Source organism: Protopterus annectens, chromosome 1.part2, assembly GCF_019279795.1.
Source record: "Protopterus annectens isolate FY-2018-M chromosome 1.part2, PAN1.0, whole genome shotgun sequence".
Taxonomy (NCBI): Eukaryota; Metazoa; Chordata; order Ceratodontiformes; family Protopteridae; genus Protopterus; species Protopterus annectens.
The window spans coordinates 829,314,847-829,337,494 of record NC_056727.1 but is presented as its reverse complement, the minus strand read 5'-3'; the positions used below and the strand labels follow the sequence as shown (position 1 = coordinate 829,337,494).

At 35.6% G+C, this 22,648-nt stretch overlaps 1 protein-coding gene across 2 annotated transcripts in view; it reads right to left on the bottom strand.

The window, feature by feature from the left end:
• ACTN2 (actinin alpha 2) overlaps window positions 1-22,648 on the bottom strand; it is a 575,275-nt gene that overhangs the window by 476,994 nt on the left and 75,633 nt on the right. The window lies entirely within an intron of this gene.

Below are 22,648 nucleotides of genomic sequence, written 5' to 3'. Positions count from 1 at the left end.
TAGAAGAGTAACAAAAAGTGATTATTTAGAGATACATCAGACACCACATGCTAAATCTAGGATCTCTGAGACAAAAAGCAGTCCTCAGCCTCATCAGTGATGCATTACAGACACAGCATAGGGACCCAACTCATGTTTTACACATGGTTTGCAATTATACATCAAGCTCCTTGCACTTATTAAAACACAGGCTTTCAAGTAGGCATTGTATACCTGTACATTATAAATAAAAATGTTTTTTTGGCATGGTACACGCTGATGCAAATCCTACTATAGGTATAATGAAAATACCGAGGTCAAATGACTGACATCCAAAAGCTTTGCAAGTGACTTCAATAAATAAGTGCTTCTTCTTTAAATAATCCAGTTATAAGGAGTGAACTGTTTTGTTTGCAAAAGAAGGAACATTACTCTAATGTTAGTTTGACTGCCAGTTTTACAGAGTCTTAACCAGAATTAGGCCGGTGAGAATCTAAAAATATTTAGTATATTGTATAGATCAGGTGCTCCTTTTCAAATGCAAACAATTCTTGGGACACACAAAAGAAGAAAACAATGACTTCTCTACTATGGAAAACATAGTAACAATACAGCTGTAACATGAAAAGCTTATTTTGTATAGTGGTAGTTGACAAGAATCTCCAAACTATACTGCCAACACTTGCTTCTGAGTTCATTAGTTGAAAAAATATTCTGATATTTGAAAATGTTAATAATTTTCAGATCTGAAGCTGCACAAATGTCTGCATGATACACCAAAAGAAAAATTAATGGAATCTTGAGTAGCTGGTACTGCGTACTCTGACTAACAGCCCAAGGTCACACATAGGTAAAAGTAAAAAGAATGCAAAGAACCAGAAGGTCAAAAAGCATGGTGTCTTCCTTGGATTCAGTTATTGAGATTGTTTTAATTATTAATGCGTATGTGAGATGGTCGCTGAGATATATTTGTAGCCCTGTGAAAGAAATTAGTAATAATGATAACCAGAAGAGACTCATTACCTGTAAACAGGTTTGGTCTAGTGGGAATGCTTGTCCTTTATGAGACGTTTTGTTGTACAAGAAAATAATTAATTGGTTACCCTTGTTTAAGAGAGTGTTTGTTTTGAAGTCTCCTAGGATGATGATTTTGTTTTTGTGTTTTTGTGTTAATATTTCTGTGATTATGGCTTCAAATGTTGCTAATGTACTTGCGGAGAAATGCAGTCTGTAGTTACTAGTAGTTTAAGGTGCGAGCTTGCTTTTTCTAATGAAGTCAGAACTCATTATGAGTAATTTTCAGAGGAAGAAAAATTGCATGCTAAAAGGAAGATGGTGATGCTTAGTTGTTTATCTGGGTCTATATTAAATCAGTAAATGCTTAAAATAGCGAACGCTGATTTATCGACCCATTAAGAATGAAACCTTAAAATCTCGAAGACACAGAACAGTGATTTTTTCCCCAGGGAAAACAAACAAAAAAAGGTTCAAAACACAAAATAAACACCCTCACACCCCCCTACTTAAATATATCAACTCTGAGATCTCACCATAGTGGAGGAAATGGCAAAGTCCTGAAAATGGCCCAGCGATTTTTTTCCCTGGGAAAAAAATTGTTGTTATGTGTCTTTGGGATTTTAAGGTATCTCTCTTAATGGGTTGATAAATCAGCGTTTGCTATTTTAAGCATTAGCTGATTTAAAGGGAACCCATTTATTTACCAATACTGTGACTTTGCAGCCTTAGTTTGGACTGGATTGGACTGGATTGGTGTCTAGGAAAATGTTGAAGTTATTATTAAGTTATTATTAATACAGGAACAGGGGGTGGTGGAAGTTTTGAACCTCGTTTCACAAATTGCTAGAATGTCAGGTTTGTTGTAGGTTATTCATTACTCAGTGAATGGTTTGATCCTTATACATTGAGCATTAATGGGGAAGCACTTTAGCCCATTATTTCTAGTGTTTTTATTTGAAACCTTTGGTACCCTTGTGGCTGATTGATGGTAGGGACTGTTTGGCTTTTGTACCCTTATTGCAGTTTGGTGCTTGCATTAATTAGAATTGTTGTTTTTTAAGACTTAAATTTTTAGAAACATCTGATATTGCTGAAAATGATCAGAAATTATTGCTATTACATTTTCTCTGAACATTTTCATTAGAAAGCATACCTTTTTCTCTAACAACTGCATAACATCCACAGTCAAATATTTAAGTCTCATGACTGAAACATATAGATAAGTTATAAGCCTAAATATGATTTTTTATTAGTTGGTTCAATTTGAAGTTGAAGCAGTTCTTCAACAGAAAATGCATTCATAACTAAATTCCAAGTGCAAGATGGATACTAAAACAATATATATTTCAAAGTTCAGAAGCTAAAATAATAACAAAATAATCAAACATTTCTTAGAAAAACAACAATCATATCAATAAGCTATTAAGTGGTGAGGCCTAAACTAGATCTAACACAATCATAAGACAGTATTTCTACAACACATAAGAATAAAATACTGTTATTAAGACTACAATATTTGCAGAGAGAAGTAAGAATACACAAAGGTATGATATGATACTGTGCATAAAGAACATGTTGCCTTCCTTCATGAACTGGAAAAAGTATAATCATAGTACATTAATATACATTTTTATTAAATCTAGAAATATATTTATAAGTCTCCATGAGTCCAGATAAGATTTACAGAACAACTTTCAGAGATCCATAGAAATTCCCTTCCTTTAAGCCAATGTTTTATTACAAAAAGTGTAACCCAAGAAAACACAGAGCAAAGTAAATGGTTACCTTCCCTTTAAGCTTTATCATAGAAATCACAAGAAGATAATGGTACCATTTACATTTTTATAGTGCCAATAAAAATGACAGTTTTTCAGGTCTTTAATTACATGAAACCATATATTTTGAAATGATTTGCAATCTCAAAAAAAATGTGTATCAAATTTGCTACTAAACTTTTATTACAAATGTTACAAAGTACTGAATGCAATGTCCCCATCACTGGACGTTTCTGATGTTACAAGTAAGAATTGTGAAATAAAATAAACTGTTGATGGATCATATATGAATAAGGAAGAATTTTCTATACATATCATATCACCTCCCAGTAAGGGTATATATGGGAATCTTTTAAGGCAGACGTCCAGTAACTAGGTATGCAGGTTTCAGAATAATATCTTAAGTCTATAACAGAACTGTTTTCAGAATATATTAAGCTTTCTTTCTTTGAGTACTTTAACTAGATATGAGTATATTAAATTTGTCTGTATTTTGTTCTTTATCATAATTGAATAGACAAGAACATTTGAGGGTGGTAACCATAATTAAATTCACCTGAGGATAGGCAGATGAGCTGAGAAACCATTTCATCAAAATGCCCATATTCAAAATTATTGGGTTATTTTCTATTAGGCTATAAAGAGATATGCATAATAACATCTACATTTGTTTTCCTTAGTGGTTAAATCTTTAATAATCCTATTTAGATTATTCAAGAGAATTGTTGCAAAAGAAAGAATTTATTGAATATAGTCAGTTTTTCCAGTACCAAAGCATGTCTACAAAAAGTTGTTTTTGGTGCAAAGTTTTAGAACCTGTTTAAGATTTTTTATTATTAAGAAAGGGGATAACTGTATAGGAAATGTATAAAGATTTAATTTGTAGTCACACAGTGAGAATCCAAAGAGGTGTGTTATGGAGGCTTATTTCATAAAAGACCGATATGGCTTGCAGCCCAATTACTCTAGTGGAAAAGAGAAAAGGCTAAAGTTTAGAAGTGTTACACCTTCCATAATTGTTGAATCACAAAGTTTCTCTAAACTTACTTTATTTTTTAGGAAATTTATAGTAAGTTTACTTATTGCTTTAAAACATTCAGGAGAAATACAAAATTGGAAATAAAACTTTTGAAAATATTCATCTTAGTTAACAAAACTTCTGTTAAAATTAAATATAGAAAAGGCCTCCAAATGTCTTTGATAGTGTGTGTGTGTGTGTGTGTGTGTGTGTGTGTGTGTGTGTGTGTGTGTGTGTGTGTGTGTGTGTGTTTGTATGTGTGTGTGTGTGGCACAGATTAGTGTAAAAAAGATACTCTAATCAATTTTTGTTTGACACAAGTATTTGAGCAGTAAGATATTTATCTTGGTTTTAAAAGCAACAAAAGGTGAAGCTGTGTAGGAACTGAGAGTGGATTTGTCAATATGCAAATTGTAGTTCAAGACTTTACTGTAATCTTCTACTATTTTCAAAACATTTGATAATGCTTGCTTGAGATTGTTGAAGTAGAGTAAGATATAATTAGCAACTAATGAAAGGGTGATTTTCTTTCGACATGGTTCATCTCTCTCTTGTTATATATGCAAAAAGCAGTTCAAGATAAAGACTACAAAATACAGGGTTAGAGGGCAGCCTTGGAGAATACAATTTAGGATACCGACAGGGGAAGAAACAGACCCAGTAATTCTAAAACATGTACATGCTGACTCATATAACATATTTATTTAATGTACTGGTCAGGAAAATATTTCTATTTTAAGATATCACACAGAATTGGAATACAAATCCTATCAAATGAAATATTAGCGTCAAGAACAAAACCCTTTTTGTGTAATTAGATTTTTTTTTATTATGGAATAAAATAAGTTCTAACATAAGAATAATATGTTGAGTTTGGATGCCTTTTATGATTCAGACTGAAATATTAAGATAATATGATCAGATACTATTCTAAAATGTTTAGTGATTATTGTGAGTAATTTAATATCTGGATTTATTAAATATGTGGGACAATAGTTTTTAACTTTCAAATGGTATGAGTCTGGTTAAAGAATAAAATAGTATGCGACAAAATTTAAGTATTTATTTTTTATTTATTTTTCTGTAATGATATTGAAAAGCCTATGAATGATTAGAATTAGCTTAGGGTTATAGTTCCTGTAAAAGGACCTTTAAAAAACATCTGGGCCTGGGGCTTTACCAGTCTTCAGAGACATAAAAGCTTTCAGTACTTCCTAGACAGAAAAAAAATTTATGTAAAAGAGTTGCCATATCTGAAGGCACAGTTCTTAGACTAAGAATATCCAAGTGCTCTTTAATATATTAATATCTGATATGTGAGGAAATTCATATAATGATTTTTATGAATTAATGAAACTATTTAGTATTTCTTGTTGTTTATTATATATGTGGTAATTGTATTTGATACATGCTTTATTGTTGGAGCTATAACTTAGTTTCACCATATTAGCAAGGAGTTTAGAAGGTATATTTGCCCATTCTGCATATTTTGTTGCCATTTTCATCTCAAACATTGACTGGCTCCTTTTTTCAGTTTAATTTGAGCTGACATTCTACATGAATTATTTCTTTTGCAAATCTTTATGAAACTTAGATATAGAGAGTTGCAGAAAGATGCAGATGTTAGCTACCTAAATGTATTGCCTGGCAGTAGAAGCCATAGTTAAGGTACTCTGTGTGGGAGAAAAGGGTAAGCTAGAATTATAGTCATAGTTCATTCATTTTCAGGACTTGTTTTAATAGAGTACATTATACCCTACCACTGTGCAATGTGCAACTTAGCCAAATGGAAAGCAATAACACACACAGCTAAGCAATTTAAACCATACCAGAAAAGTACTGTAGCCAGTCAGATAACAGCTTCAAAACAATACTGGCAGCAGTTTAAACACCAAGAACAGCAGTAATGCTAGATAACTACCACAGCTAAGTCCTAATAGTCTCCAAACACCAGACAAGTTAACAGTATCCAAATTAGCAAAGGCAGAAAAAAACGTAGGAAGCTTATGCTCTTCTTTCAAAACTGAGATACACTTAGTTATAAAATCAGCTGAAGACAGTATTTGTTGTGGCAAAAATAAAATAATCACTTCTCTTGATGTAGTAAGGACTATGACTCAGGCACATATCTCTTTGTGTGTGTGTGTGTGTGTGTGTGTGTGTGTGTGTGTGTGTGTGTGTGTGTGTGTGTGTGTGTGTGTGTGTGTGTGTGTGTGTGTGTGTGTGTGTGTGTGTGTGTGTGTGTGTGTGTGTGCTTGATTTCACAAGGACATAGTGACCTTTAACAAAGTAGTGCACCTGTGTAACTGTAAATGTTATGTAAAACAGTTTCTGTATGTAAACTCAATGCATATTTTTAATTATTTATGTATTTTGCCTACTGGATTATTCAGCCTCATCAATGCCAATTTTCACTGACAGCCCAGGAGCACTATTGGGTTTAATGACTTGCTCAGAGTCACACAGTAGGCAAACTAGGGAATCAAAGATGGGAATAAATCTTATTAGCAACTCATTGTGTTAATCATTGGTATAAACTGTCTACGAATTATATTACCACTATTATTCATGCTATATTGTTCATTTGCATATAAAGAGAGCCTCAGACTTTTATGCAGTAACATATTACTTCTGCAGCAATATGTCACAATTTTCTCAGAATCAGGGGATGGACATTTGCCCACATTTTTCACGCAATGGACCTACATAGTACTATGTCTCTGATTCCCAACTATGTTTTTTCCCTGTTATAATGGTTTTTATTTTTATATAATTTAGATTGCTTATAAGTATAGACATGAAGTACAAGAATTTTGTAATAGGTACATATGAAAAAGGCCTTTTGTAAATCCTTAAGGAAAAACTGAATCAAGACCACCCTACTGCTTAAAGATACCTAAGCATTTCTTCAAAACTATAAGAAAGCCACGTCACATAAGTCCGAAAGACCTGATTCAGAAAGGTAATTGAAAAACAAGTTGGAAAAAGTATAGAAACTTAATCTTGATTCTTATTGGATAAAGTCTTTCAGCTTTTCCCAGTTAGGGGTTGCCACAGTGGAACTCCGGTCCGCTCATGATTGGCAATGGATTTTTATGGTGCCGAGTTGCCAGCCCAATGCCCAACCTTCAAAGAAGGCACACCCTTTCACGCACACACCTACCTGCATGCCTTTAAATGTCACTCAACTGCAGGGAGGACATGCAGACTCCACAGAGAAGGCACTCCAGTAAAGAATCAAAATGGAAGAACCTGTTGCTGTGAGGCGACAACGCTAACCACTGCACCACCGCGGCCTCTTGATTCTTATTGGATAGTATAAGTAAATTGAACTAATGCAGATTGATTCAATACACATTTACAAATTTACTCTTGATTCTTATTGGATAGTATAAGTAAATTTGTATTGAATCAATCTACATTAGTTCCATGGTTCAGTACATCACAGCTCAAATTATTGCAAGAACCAGCAGACCTGAACCTACTGAATTCACCAAAATCTGCAAACACTATTTTTGCAGAAGGACCAGTCCTCCCATATAGTGGCTCAAATAAACAGTGTAGGTGAATGGAATGCTGCAGTATAGAAACATAATATGCACTTTATCTCCATCCATCATTGTAAGTTAAGTTGATGAACTATCCAACTGGCGGTTATTCCGTAACTAAATACACTTCAAAAAAAACATAAGAAAAAGTGGAAGAAATGTTCCGAATAAAATAATAATCTACCCTTAATAAGCAATCACTAAGTACAGACAAGAAATTGAGCGCTTTCATTTGTAAAATGTTTAACAACAAACTCCATTAAAATTATGGCAAAGAAACTACTGACTTCAAAATCAGACAATGATAATTAACATATTAGTCACATCATATGTTATCCGTTCCATGTAAGAATGCTTTTTACACTTAAATGTCCATTCAAACCTGGGGGCATGTCCATCCTAAGTCTCACTTGCCATTTGAGTTCCTTGACTTCGAGTAAAGGGTTGCAGTAACCAAAAATAGTGGAAACATTTTCAACAACAATGAATTTAAAAACAGAGCACTGGAGGTTAAATTTATAGTGTTTGGCAAGAGCATTTTTACAGTCACCTTTTCTAATCACCTGATAATGCTTGATAATGCTGTCAGTCAGTTTTCTAGTGGTCTTCCTTACATAAAAGGCATTGCAAAAAGAGCATACTCCTAAATAAAAAAATGTTGGTGGAATTACAATCAAATTTGTCCTCAGACTGAAATGCAAAATTAAATGGTTTCAACACATATTTCTCTCCTTGAGCAATGTGTTGGCAACAAACACATCTTCCACAGGTGTACATACCTGGGGAACCAATCTTGGGTAAAGAACTAGATGAGGGGTGGACTCAGAAAGGGACTTTAATGAATGGGTTTTCTTGTAAGAAAAGGAAAGTTTAGTCCTTAGTGCTTTAACTAATTCTTGTCTGCTTTTAATAATTTCCCAATTCTTTGCAATAATCTTCTTGATACCTTCCGACTATAAAGAAATGGGAAGGGGAGGTCTCATATCTAAAACCTTGAAGTTATTCCTGGACTGGTTATCACTCATTCGTCTTGTACACTTGTACTACAGCATTGTCTCTAGGATAGCAAATATCTTTCTTTGGATTATTATGCTTCTAAAGACAACAGCAATTTACATGACAAGTCTTTTGAATGAGGAGACTCTAAATGAAATATTTAGACTGAACTAAGGCCAACTCATGGAGAACAAACAAAACTGCAAATGCTACATTAGAATCAAACAAGCATCTAAACTACCTGACCTCTGGAAAAAAGTAAATAAATTAAGTAAAATTTTTGAAAGCTTATACCTAAAGGTTTTATAAAAGTTAGAAGTGAAACCATCTGGTCCTTTATAGAGTTATGGTGACCAAATACTGGACATAATCTCTTTTAATCACAATGGATTATTTATTAATTAAGCAATAACCCATTCCTGGGTGTGGGTAATGCTAGATTTACCCACGGTTGGTGTGGTTTGGTCATGAGGGCGAAGCCCGAGTGACCAAACAAAAACAACCGTGGGTAAATCCAGCATTACCCACACCCAGGCGTGGGCTATTACTATTATACAATGACATTATTTAAAACAGAAAATGCTTACTTTTCTTAAATAATGGCATTGTATAATGCCTCTGTGGTGTCCTTCCATGGCTTGTAGAGATCCTCTTCCTATTTCTGATGTACTGGGCATGTGTATGGGACTGGCGTCCCCACGCATACCCAGTACATCAGTGCTTCAGAAAGTAAGTAACGGAGAAAAGAACATCTCCATTGCTCTGTTTTGTTCCTTTTCCTTTTATTTAAATAAAAAAAAAATAGTTTGGGGCAATTTAGGGCTAGGAGAGCTGCGGTCCCGACTATGGAGATACGACAGGGTCACACTACATTGGGGAAGGGGACAAATCCCTGTTATTTGCCTTAAATTCCTGCAAGTACTACTTGTCAGTGAAATGGTCTGTCAGTGAAATGGGGTTCAATCTAATGGTCTGTTGATGCAATGAAAGTAACCTATATATATATATATATATATATATATATATATATATATATATATGGGTCTACTTCGAATAACCGAAGCGCCACGTCACCGACACCCGGAAGACCGAGACAGAACGACCGAACAGGTAGGTTACTGAAAACGCGATATCCTGACAGCTGAGAGACCGACAACGGCAGCGTGTGAGCGCGATCCGGTAAGTGTGCGAAAGTGAAAGATTTAGGATTGGGGAGCGGACAGGTAAGTGTACGATAGTGAGGGATTTTAGGTTAGGGTGTGGGAAAGGTGAGTGTGCTGTAGTGTCAGACTAAGGGTTCCGGTAAGGTAAGTGTGTGGAAGTGACGTAGAGCAGTGTAGGGAAGGGTTAAGTCTGTCAGGGTTAGAATGCGGGTGGAGTGAGTGTGCGATAGTGACGGGCTGAATGTTTTAGGGTGGGTTAAGTGAGTTAGGGTTAGGGTGCAGGTAGGGTAAGTGTGCGATAGTGACGGTGTTGAGGTTTAGGGGTGGGTTAAGTGAGTTAGGGTTAGGGTGCGGGTTGGGTAAGTGTGCGGTAGTGTCGGACTTTAGGGTTAGGGTTTAGGTTTAGGTTAGTGGATATGTTGTTGTGTGCAATGTGTAGTTGACGTTTTTTCTGTCGGTGTAGTGGTGTTCGGTTTTTTGAGTTGTTGGTGTTGTGTGTTTTCGGTTGTTTGGGGTCGGTAACTTGTGTGTCGGTGAATCGGAAGTTCGGTGATAGAAAGTAGACCCATATTTATATATATCTATATATATATATATATATATATATATATATATGTATATATATATATATATATATATATATATATATATATATATAGGTCTACTTTAAATGATCGAAGTTGCAGAACATTGAACCACACATTATCGAGGATGAGATGACCAATGTTCTACAACATCGAACATTAAACTAGAACAAATTAAAAAAGATAAAAAGTCTTCTTGTAAGTTTTTACAGGAGGGCAAGCCCTCTGCACCCCCACACCCCCCACTACTTAAATATACCAAGTCTGAGATCGCACTACAGTGAAAACAACGGTAAATTTCCCATTCTGTACTGTATGGTACCATTCTCTTCACTGTAGTGTGATCTCGGTGTTGGTATATTTAAGTAGCAGGGGGTGTGGGGGGCTGCAGGGGGGCTTTCTCCCCTGCAAAAACATGAAATAGGAAGTTTTCACATTTTTAGTTTTTTTTTTTTTTTTGAGTTCACTATTGCAGAACTTCGATCCTCTGGTCCTTGATAATCAAAGGTTCGATGTTCTGCAGTTTCGATACTCTGAAGGGGACCCCTATATATATATATATGTTGTGTCTTTTGGCTTTTCCCGGTTAGGGGTCGCCACAGCGGAACTCCGGTCTGCTAATGATTGGCAGTAGATTTTAATGTGCCGAGTTGCCAGCCCTGGCGCACAACCTTCAACGAAGGTACGCCCATTCACACATGTCTCCACACAGAAGATGCTCTAGCTGAGAATCGAACAGGACAATGTCTTACTGTGAGGCGACAATGCTACCACAGCACCACCACCGCAGTATGGGACCCATATATATATATATATATATATATATATATATATATATATATATATATATATGTATATTCAACAATGTCAAGTTTTTTTTAAATTCTTAATGTTGCAACTGTTAGTATTAAAAACAATGCAAACTGAACAATTGCAACTGGTTTTGTACATGAAAATTAGCACTCTCTGAGAAAGCATTCAGTATGTTATTTAATTAATAACTTTATTGATTTCAGTCATCCAATTCCAACAAATTAGTGAAGAGTTTAACTGTCTAAGCTGAGATGGTTGTACTCTTGAAAATCAACAGTCAAGGACTGCCCTCACAAATTAATGAATCAAGACTGATAATCATTGCATATTCATAAAATAAAATCTCCATTAGGTATTATCTCAGATACAAAAAAAAAAAAAAACAGAGGTATTTGTTGCCTTTATTTGGATATTTTTGGGAAGGAAGAGGATTTATTATTAGAAATTTTAATCACTTTTTTGTAATATGCTACGCAAACAAATATTCAGTTTCCCATTTTTAAATATAAGTAACATAATATCAGAGATAATTAAGGAATCCCCATTACATAAAGCTTCAGGCCCACATGGTCTCCCCACAGAACTCTATAAGAAATTCTGTACTGAATTACTTCTTCATTTGTCGTGTTTATATGATTCTTTTAACAAATCTGGATTCAGAAGATTCTTTTCACTAACCATGTTAATTATGCCTAAACACAGATAAAGACCCAAGCTTAGTGGAAAATTATAGTCCTACGGCCTTGCTGAATTCAGACTATAAAATTCTACCAAAATAATTAATAATTAATAGAAATACTACCATTAATTTACAATTTGGTTTTATTCTAGGGAACTTCGTAGATATGGCTAATCAAGTTTTCCAAGCAATTCTGACAAAATGTGAATAAAAAAAAAGACAAAAGTAGATCAAGCACTTTGTGCTAAAGATGCTTACTAAGCCTTTGACATAAATAGAATATGTATTTAAATTACTCAAATTTCATAACATTCTATCATAAATATTAAATTAAACACTATTTGATAATCTGACATTTCAAATCAGGATCAATGATTATATTTCTTCATCTTTAGTACAAACAAAGGGGGTGAAGACAAGGATTCACCCTTTCCCCAACAGTATTTTTAATGGCAAAAGACTGAATTATTAGGTTTACAGAAGTGGATAGTGAAATAAAGCCTCTAGAAGTTGTTCATACAAATTTTAAGTTTATAGCATATGCAGAAGACGTGATTTCAGCTGTTTCACAAACAAGTGCACCCCATGTATTTATATATATAGACAGATAGATAGCTAAATAGATAGATGGATAGATAGAAAGGTAGATAGATATATAGATAGATAGATAGATAGATAGATAGATAGATAGATAGATAGATAGATAGATAGATAGAGATATACAGGTCCACTTAGTAATGCTGAGATTTCACAATCTCAAAGCTCTGAATACTGATGCTCAGAACTTTGAAATTGTAGAATTTCAAAAACTGTCAATGGAGATTGCCATACAGTGTGGAACACTGTAGTGTGATCTCTCTTCACTGTAGTGTGATCTTGGAGTTGCAAAAAAACATGATCCCTGATGTTTTGCTGTTTTCATTATTTTTTTTCATTTCAAGATTCCGCAATCTTGAAGTTCTGAGCGTCAGTATTCAGAGCATCATGATTGTGAAATGTCAACATTCTGAAGTAGACCTAGATATACATATAGATATATGAGTCGATACTTAAAAAATTGTAAAAATGTGGTTCAGTTTGACATTTTAATTTACTGGACGTTACATTTATATTCTCTATGGGCTGTTTTCATTAAAATGTGCTGATTCCACCTGAACCCCACCGGTACAATAAATATAAAGTAATTTGGGAAAAAAAATCATAGGGAGAGGACGTTCTCCAATAATTCCTTGGCATGTGTTAATCGCTTTGAGGTATAAAGGTGTTTATCAGGTTAAGGATCCAATGATAACTATGTTTGTGCAGTCTTGGATTAATATTTACAATTATCAGACAACTGACTCATATATAATATTTTAATAGTATATGGCAGATAAAACCCTTAATGATTCAGGATGAGACAAATTTGCAAAATTTTAGAGAGGTCCACTTTTTTAATACAAAAAATAATTAGACAACAGCAACATTTATTGCCACTTATGTTTTCCTCGGCAGGACATACCTTTGCAAGCTTGGATATCTGTATCTTACAAGAGAATAGTCAAGGATTACAGAAAGTTCAGTTGTGTAAGTAAACTTACTGTAACATTACATGTTTAAATGATCACTGCTGCAGCAGCTTTAGCTATATGGGTTACACCCTGCAAAGGATTCATAGATTCATAGATCGTTACCAGGCTAATGACCTGGGAGGCCTTTGTAAACCTAGCCATGTTTTCCCAAAAGAATAATGATATCCTGTATCCAAAAAAGACATTGTGGGCCAGGCATTTAGAATCTGCCTCTGTCCATAAGGGACATGTGTGCCAGGCACAGGGCAAAATTCCTATTTCCCATCCAGTGGTCTAGGTTGTGTTTAAACTGGGTAACAGATTATTTCAGATTCACATGGATGGGAAGCCTGTTTCATAGGAGGAGCAGTCTTTGGGACGCATATCTGTCTCTCCAGCATGTTCTATTTAAGTTGCAGACAAAATTCAGGTCCCTAGATGTTATATTTCTGGTACTCTTTGACTTATGAATATATAGGAGATTCATGAGAGTGGGATTTGCAGATGCCTTGTAAGCCAGGCATAAATCACCCCTCAGCAATTTATAGGAGACTGAGTAGAGGGAAAGGGCTTTAAGGTGCTCTGCATAAGGTAAGTTTGTTACGTCTTGCATTCTTTTTGTAAGGAACCTCTGAGGTTGCTCTAGTTGCTGCATATGTCTGGTCAGGTACATACCAAAGGGAGCACTGTACTCTATGACTGGTCTGATAAGAGCAGAATAAAATGGTTAGGGGCATCTTCCATGCACCCAGTACATTGATAGCTTAATCAGAACTGTAGAAAATTAATGGTCTAAACATTGCAAAGAGGCAATGCTAGGTAAATAAAAATCAATATGCACACCTTGGCAACAAAAACCTATACAAAAATAAGGGGAATAAGGGAGACGCAGGTTCTACAGCAGTGATTGTTTGAACATCTATTGCTATACTAAGTTTTCTTACACACTTGTACTATGTTTATCATTTGATCACTGCTACAGTAGACTTAGGTGTATAGTTAGAATACCATAACTGATAAAGGCTGGAAAGATGGTGGCTGAGAGCCTAGGAACCCCAAGAGAATGGTGCTAGCAGGAGCTGCTCTTGACCTGGAAAAGGAATATAGTTTGTAATGCTCTGCAAGAGTATACACAGAAGACCAAGTTGCTGCCCCTAGAATGCTTCTATTGTCAACCCTTTCCAAAAAGCCCCAGTAGAACATGCCTTGGCTCTGATGGGAACTGACTTGTTATGGTGGGTATAACAAAAGGAGATAGCATGGGACATCCATTTGGAAATAGTCTGCTTTGATACAGGTTGTCTTTTTTCATACATTCATTAGAAATGAATAACTGATCAGAGTTTCAAGGTTTTAGTTCTGTCAAGATAATATCTGAATTGTCTGTGGACATCCAGAGTATGAATGATTCTTTCTCCCTCAGTTTTAGGTTTTGTAAAGAAGACAGCAAGATGGATAGTTTGGCTCAAAGTAAACTTGGATACCACTTGGATTAGAATGTGCAAAGAAATTCTTGGAGAACTTCCTCTCCATATGAATATTTTCTCCAAATTCTCTGGCAAAAGTAATTCAAAGGAAAACCTCATCTTTGTGGAAAATGAGATAAGGTTGACTCACCATAAGAGATGACAACTCAGACAAGTCAGACACCCTTCCTACAGAAGTCAGAGAAATCAGCAAAACTGTTTTCAGTGTCATGAACCTTAATTAGCTTGATGAGCTGATTAAAATAAAGCAAAAATTAAATTTCCCTAACCAAAGTTAAGATCCTGAGGTTGAGTCACCTGTTTTCTATGTGGACAGATTTATATAACAAAATAACAGAAAAACACCCAAAAGAGCGGAAACTCAAAACTGGTGAAATAAAAATAAAAAAAGTCACCAGACCTATACAGAACGGTAACACTTGACAAAACTAGACTGCAGAAAAAGACTAAGCGCTTTCACCCTGTAGCTCCCACGGCTTCATCAAAGTTGTTGTTGTTTGTCTTTTTGGCTTTTCCCGGTTAGGGGTCACCACAGTCCGACACCCAACCTTCAGCGAAGGCATCCCATTCATGCATGTCTTTCGGAGGCCACTCCACCTCGGGGAGGACATGCATAACTGTTAAAATTGAAAATGCAAGCTTAAATAAAGTTATTAACACAGTCACATGATCAATGTAATAGGGAAATGAATGAATACTTATTTAAAAAGACAGTACATCAGCATGAGTAAAGTGCTGTGTTCAATAAAAATCACCTTAAAATATACATATAAATGTATATTAATTCACTTATAGTAAATTATTATAAAGTGCTAGTGCTAATAACATAATATGAATATGTTGTATAACTTAGTTAAAAATAACTAATTTAAAATTGTTGAATAAAAATGTTAACTAAAAATACACACTGGTTAGCCCTTGCAGGTCTTAAACCCAGGACCCTGTGCACATTAGTCATAACAGTTAACTCCTACACCATGACTTCTTTCTTAGTTATTTAAACACTACATAATAATTACATTGTACTATATGTATTTAGGGAACCAAGGAACCAGAATAAACAGACCTTAAATATATTTTCAGATCTCCAGTGCCCTTAAATTTAACACCGGAGCTAAAGAGATATTGTCATTTATGCCAGGATAAATCGTGACATTAGTTCTTAGCTGCCACTCAAACTCTAGTTTCTCAAGATATAAGTTCAAATCTCCACCCCTACCATAATCAAACACTCTGTCAATGACAAAGAAAATAATTTTTTTGAAATTATTACAGTTCTTAGAATGCATATATAATGCATTCTCTTTTTTATCTTTCTAATATATCTATTATGTTCTAATATCCTTTCCTTGAGTTTCCTAGTGGTTTTACCCACATAGAAAACTGGACAGGAAATACAGGTAGGTAAGTAGATCACCATCTTGGTGTTGCAGTTGCATTTACCAGGACATGGAAGGGTACGATAATAACCATCAATAGCAACATATGGACCTGTATTAATAAATGTACAGGCCTTACAAGCATTACACTTTGACATTTTGGAGACTAAACCTCTTATTTTTGTTTCTTCTCCAATAAGTTTTTAATGTCGGGACCCCTACTATAGGTAATTCTAGGAAACAATCCTAGTATGTTCATAGTATCTTGATCAAAAATTGTCTTCCAAGTGTTATGAACTATGGATGTAATTGTCAAGGCATCCTTATTGTATGGGAGAACCAACATACTGTCAGTTGACAAAACTTTTTTGTTGTTGTTATTATTAATACCTGATTCTGTGTTTAATATTGTAATAAATCTGTAGTTCCTGTTCTGCATAACATAATTTCTAGTTTTAATCAACGTTTTAAATGGGTATCCTCTGTCTCTAAACATGCCAATTAATGTGTATATCTCATTCTCAAAATCAGGGTCATTGCTTGTTAATCTTGAAATTTGTACCATTTGTCCTTTCACTATGCTTTTCTTTTTATGCATAGGATGGCAACTGTTGTAGTGGAGAAAGGATACACTATGCCCCACCCACCCCACACACACACACACATACAGATGGTGTAAAAACAACCTCCATATCCTAAGGAGAATTCAAAATTTCAGCTTTAACATCCTCAGGTAAATTTTAAAAATTTAACCATATAATCCTTCTCATAACAGTTCCAGTAATAACTGTTCTGGCATCAGCTGAATCATAAGCACACATCAAACAGTATTTGTTTGTTTCAGACAAAGAAGCAACACAGAAGCAATAAGTGTATTCATATAAGATTTTTCCTCAGAAGAGGGAAGGTGGCTATTATGTTTCTCATATTCTTAAATTATGCAAGCAAAAACATTTAATATGTGAGCTTGACAACTAAGAATTCTAAAAATAATTGAGGCAGCTGTATACACTTTTTTCCCAAATATATCAAAGGCTTTCTCATCCATATCAGAGGGATGGGGTTAGCATTTACCAAATAGCTAGCAGCAGCAAAATTTTTTAAGGATATCACTGCAAAGTCAGATCAGGGATTAGACAATAAAATTAGTAAGACTGAGGAAGTTTATATGATCTAAATGGCTTCTTATGGGCTACAGGCTGGTTCTCAGGCATATTACAAGCAGTAATAAAAACACCCTCCAGAGCTGAAAATGCAAGAGGAACATGAGTGAGTTGAGGATATTCCAGCTGTAATAAATTATAACATTTTTGAAAGACACTGGAATGTCATTATGGTCTCACTGAAACAACTGGTTCATCCTAGACAAGATTTCAGAAAAGAAAATTCTTGCAAGGGACCAACAGAAGAAACACTGTTATTAGAATCAGAATCAGTCACATGAGGAGACCAGAAGTTTTTCCCCTCAAAGTTATTTCCATTTTCATTATACTGAGACTCTTCAGAAAATTAAGAATTATTTTTTCTTTTACCAGTAAAACCAGAATGAGAGAGGTCAAGAGCTTGAACTAAGTCCAATAAATCATTTATGTCTAAGGTAACTGAGACAAAGAAAGATAAAGGTTTTACTTTCTGCTTCTTTTTAACAGGAATTTCCACAGAAACAGACCAACTCCTGTCAGACTCACCACCCCCGGGGATGAGGTATGCCAGTCAGGTTAGGCAGAGAGGCATTCCTCACTCCTTCCTCCAAAACCAACAAGAGTGGTTATCCCATGCTCATTTATAAACTTCAACAACTGCAGAGGATGTGACTAACCCCTGGTCCATAGTGGCTGAGGGGATTACACCAGTGGAAACTAATAAAAGAAGATGAGTGGTCTGAAGAATCAGAAATGGCCACAACAAAATTTGCCATCTGCGACTGAGGCAAATTTGTAGCCTTCTGAAGGAGCAAAGGCTTTTTGGGAATGTTTGTAACTGGAGCAAGGAAGAATCAAGGAAGTGGTAAATTGTTCCATGGTACAACCATTAATGAAGCCTGAAGCTGAAGTCCAGATATAGTTTCATAGGTTCATAGGTAGGTACTAAAATATCGGCCCAAGGGCCTACGTAAGCCTAGCCAACACGGTTCTCTGGATTACACCACCCAAGAAAGTTATTTTCCAATGTCACTGTCGAGCAGAGACACAGAAGTGATCTCCAGGGTGTATTTCCTATTTCCCATCCACTAATCAAGATATCACTGACAGCAGCAGTCGGTAAATGAGGTGAGTATCAAAATGCAATATTTTTGACAGAAAAAACACCATTAAAAGCACAGCATACACTTATCCCAACCTCTAAACACAGTTTAATAAAAGGTTACATATAAACAAAATGAAACTACATTTTAAATAAGTTTTTACACTAAAATAAAAAGAGCCACAGATTTTTAACTAAAAAGTCACATGGCAATCCAACAAACATAAATTCCTAGACTAAAATAAAGTATTTCACAGAAAAAAACAATGCTTTGGTCACAAAATAAAATGTGGAAAGTTTTGCCCCTAATGGAACTTATCTGTCCAGCAATGGAGAAACACTAGCCGACTGTTGATTCTTAAAAACCTGCAAGAGGAGTACCCTTTAATGTCAGGAAAGCCCTTAAGGTCTTGGTGCCCAGATACTTGATTTTGTACAGCTCTGCTCAAGATGTCAGTGGACTTGATATGTAGAAGGTGCCTTTAAACCTTGGAAGCTGGTTGGCTGTTATAGCATGTGCAGGATATAACCCATATAGCTAAAGCTACTGCAACAGTGATCAAATGATGAGCATACTTCAATTATTTTCTTAGATTAAAATAAAAAAGTTAAAATCACTCAGCTGAGAGAATATCACACAAATACAAATGTATTTGTTTGCACTATCAAGTAAAGAAGGAACAAAAAACCTGGCAAAAATAATGAAGCTTAAAGGGTTGCATACCATGACTATACCATACAAATCTTAAGAAAATGGAATACTGCAATTACAAAGACTGTCAGACTTCAGGAATTTCAGGCATTATAGCAGAAATACAGATATGAGTTCAAATCCTTTTGAAAAAGGACAAACCAACAACAACAAAAATTACATAACTTTCTGGAGTACCCCCCCCACCGCAAAAAGAAATGCAGGCTCATTTGTGGAGATGTGGGAAACAGGATTCATATATGGTGGTGTTATACAAGAATTATGCCCTAGTGAGTAAAAAAGAGCGTAAATCCAGTTTTCTTATTAGGGAACACTAGCACAATGAAATTCAAATTGATACTAACTATGTCATTTCACACAGTTACCAGCTAAGAAGGCAAAGCATGTATTCTTAGCCAGCATGGTTAAAATGTATTATTTTAGATTACTAGAATCAAGAGGTACCATTTTATTTTTTTTCCATCTGAAAGATTGTGGTTAATATCTATACAATCCCATAAATTAATAGCTGGACAAGAGAGCATTTTTCCCATCTCTTGAGGTGTGAGGGTGGAGGGAAGTTGGTGAGGGTGCATACTGAATCTGTAGAATATGGATATGAATGACGTAAATATTTACTATACATAAAATTAAAAAAAGATATATGAAAATCAAGGACTGTACTTTACAAATTATTAACTGAAAAATGTATTGGCTCACATTAGGGTAACAACACCTTAACTCATTGCAGTAGTGAAGTCAGGCAGCATGGCATGTTTAGAAAGATGAAATCATAACCCTATGAAAAAGACTGTAGACTAGATAGGCATGTTGCTAATCTATTTAATAACCCTCTTCTATAGCGTACGAGAACTTGTCTAGACAGAGCAGTTAACTTTGTAGTTGTTAACTCTTTTGGTTTGCTGTAGTGTTCATTTAATTGCACCTGTCCATCACTGAGATTGTTTCACTCTCTGTTATCTTGACAGTGATGATGAGTGGCAGCCCAATTTGAGAAAACACGAAGGAGTTCTTGAGGAAAATAAGAGTTATATTTCAAGATGCAAGTGGCCACCACTGCTGTTTAGAAGTTTTTGATATCTTTTGATACAGTTGGTTGAAGGAGTGTCTCCGGGATACTGCAGTCATGATCAGACCCAGATCTCTCTAAACAGCATCTGTCAGTTCTGTCTGCCCTCCTGTAACACATTGCTGTTGTCCAAGTCTATAGTCCCAAAATTCTTAAAATGACAAATAGGTTATACATTACTTTCCCCTGCCGGTGGATTCCACATTCTAAAAAGTGCCTTAGTATACCACTCTCAGTACAAATCGAGCCCCAGATATCCTTTTCATTGGCTGGCACAATGCTTTCACGTTTGACATTATATTAGCTTCCTGAATGCAAAACTTAGTATCACAACCTTTTACAGAAGGACATCTGCCTGATTCACTCAGTGCCAGAATTATAAATTCATCAGTAAATATGCCATTAACTGTTCAGGACAATTGGACAAAATGGAGCTTCCTTTATACTGTGGGAAACCGAGAATCTTGGAATACATATGAAGTGTACCAACATATGAAATAGATCTAACAAAATTGTGATTTCAATAATTTAGTGGCTCCATCTCTGTAAACAGAATCTATATACTATGTCATTGATATAATGAAAGCAAAATGCATATAACTGAAAAATTAACTACAATTTCATCAAAATTTCACCAAGTTATAGCACAAATATTTAAATAATTTTTTTTCATGGCTCTTTGGCATACAAGAATAAAGTCCTGATTATGACCCAAACAACCCAAATTCATCTAGCAGCTTGAGAGCTGAAGGAATTTGGAGGGATAGGGTGGAAATGACTGTCTGATGCCAACTCTCCTATCCTGGGGCAAGGGATTAGTGGTTCTAGTTGATTGATCATCACCACACAGGTGGAGGTTTGGAAATGAATAGGACTATAGACCAGGGTTATAAGCTTGGACCATTCAAGTTGGTGATGCTAGCCCTCTTTAGTGTGTGCATAGAGGCAGGCACACACTTGGGAAGGGCACAACTCGTCCTTCTACAGTGATGCAGGTACTCACATTAGCAACCAGAGGGAGGTGTTAGAGCTACATGCAGAAAATGTCCTGGTAGCTGCCACAAAGACAGCTCTGTAATCATCTGTCAACTCTCATGGAATGAATGGGATGGAAAAGGTTTTTAACCATGAAAGGAATCAATAGATTAAGTGACATCAGGGAGACGATGGTTGGCAGGCAGTGGAGAACAATAAAAAATGCATTTCTTGAGTCACACATCATCTAAATATTATAATAACTCTAAAGTCAGACCACACTGGGGAAAGGTGGAATTTCTAAATTGCTTCCACTGTTATTTATGACATAGTACTAATTACCTAGTAGCATACAACAGCACATTTGAAACAATAGTACCCGACATGCTGGCACATCGTAAGTCTGTCTCTACTCCATGCATGTTCCTCATAATCTAAATGTCTTTCCATGATCAATTTGTGATGCCCATGCCCTGACCCAGCAATCAAGGAGCCTCAATCCTCACCACTAACACCAGAGCGGGCATCTCATATATGAGGAAAGGATAACAAATACACACAGTAAAGTGCAATTTCCCTTAAGAGCACACAGAGAAGACAGTCAGTCTGGGGCTGGTCGCTCCCTTGCTCTCCAGGTCCCCAATAAGACTCTCCACTGGCACAGCTATAGTGTCCAGATCTCAGCATAATGGGCAAGCTAAAACCTCTAGCACCCTCTCTGTCCAACCAGTGCTTCATGTCCCTGCCCAAGTAGCTGACACACACACACACACACACACACACACACACACACACACACACACACACACACACACACACACACACACACACACACACACTTTGAGAAGAGTTTATACAACCACACAGACACTCCTGGGGAAGGCTGGCACAGGTTCTCCAGCCGTGCCCCTTTTTCCCAGACTATACTTTAGTACCAGCTGCCACCACCCACTAATAGTTATCAGCTATTCAAAGACCCTTAAAAGGGTGTCCAATTATTACTGTGCAATATTAATATCCAATTGGTAGTATAGCCCAGGGCTAAAGCTATAGGAGTGGCTTTGTACAATTTTACCAAAGGCATACAAGTACTCTAAAGAGCTTAAATTATCTCTACACAAACCAGCCACAGTTAAAAGGTTTTAAAATATTTAATAATAAATAATTAAAACCACAAGACAATACTTTCTGCTAGTGCTAGTCAAGAGTTCACAGATCACACAGAAATACTTAAAATAATTCAGTAGTACAGTACTGACATCACAGAAAAACATTTAGTCTAATCTTTCTAGTTCCTAGCTATTTCTAAAAGAAAACACAAGTCTAAGATAACTTAGATATGAACAAGACAGTGTTGTGAGTTGGATAGTCAAGACAAAAATGCTTAATAATCTCTGGTTCTCTCTGTTTAAATGGAAATTGCAGTTCTGATAAACATTACATCATTCTTCACCCTTCCTGGGGTTCCCAGGCCAACAGAAACTGCATCTACATTCTTTTACACCTAGGCAGAAACCAGAGCCATAAAAATACATTTGCGTGTTTAAATCTAGCAATCTAACTTTGGTTAAAACAATAGAAAGAATGTGCTAGCCCAGACGGAATGACTCCGTATCTTTAACTTCAAAGGACATACATGAAATGCTTGTCTTAGCTTTCT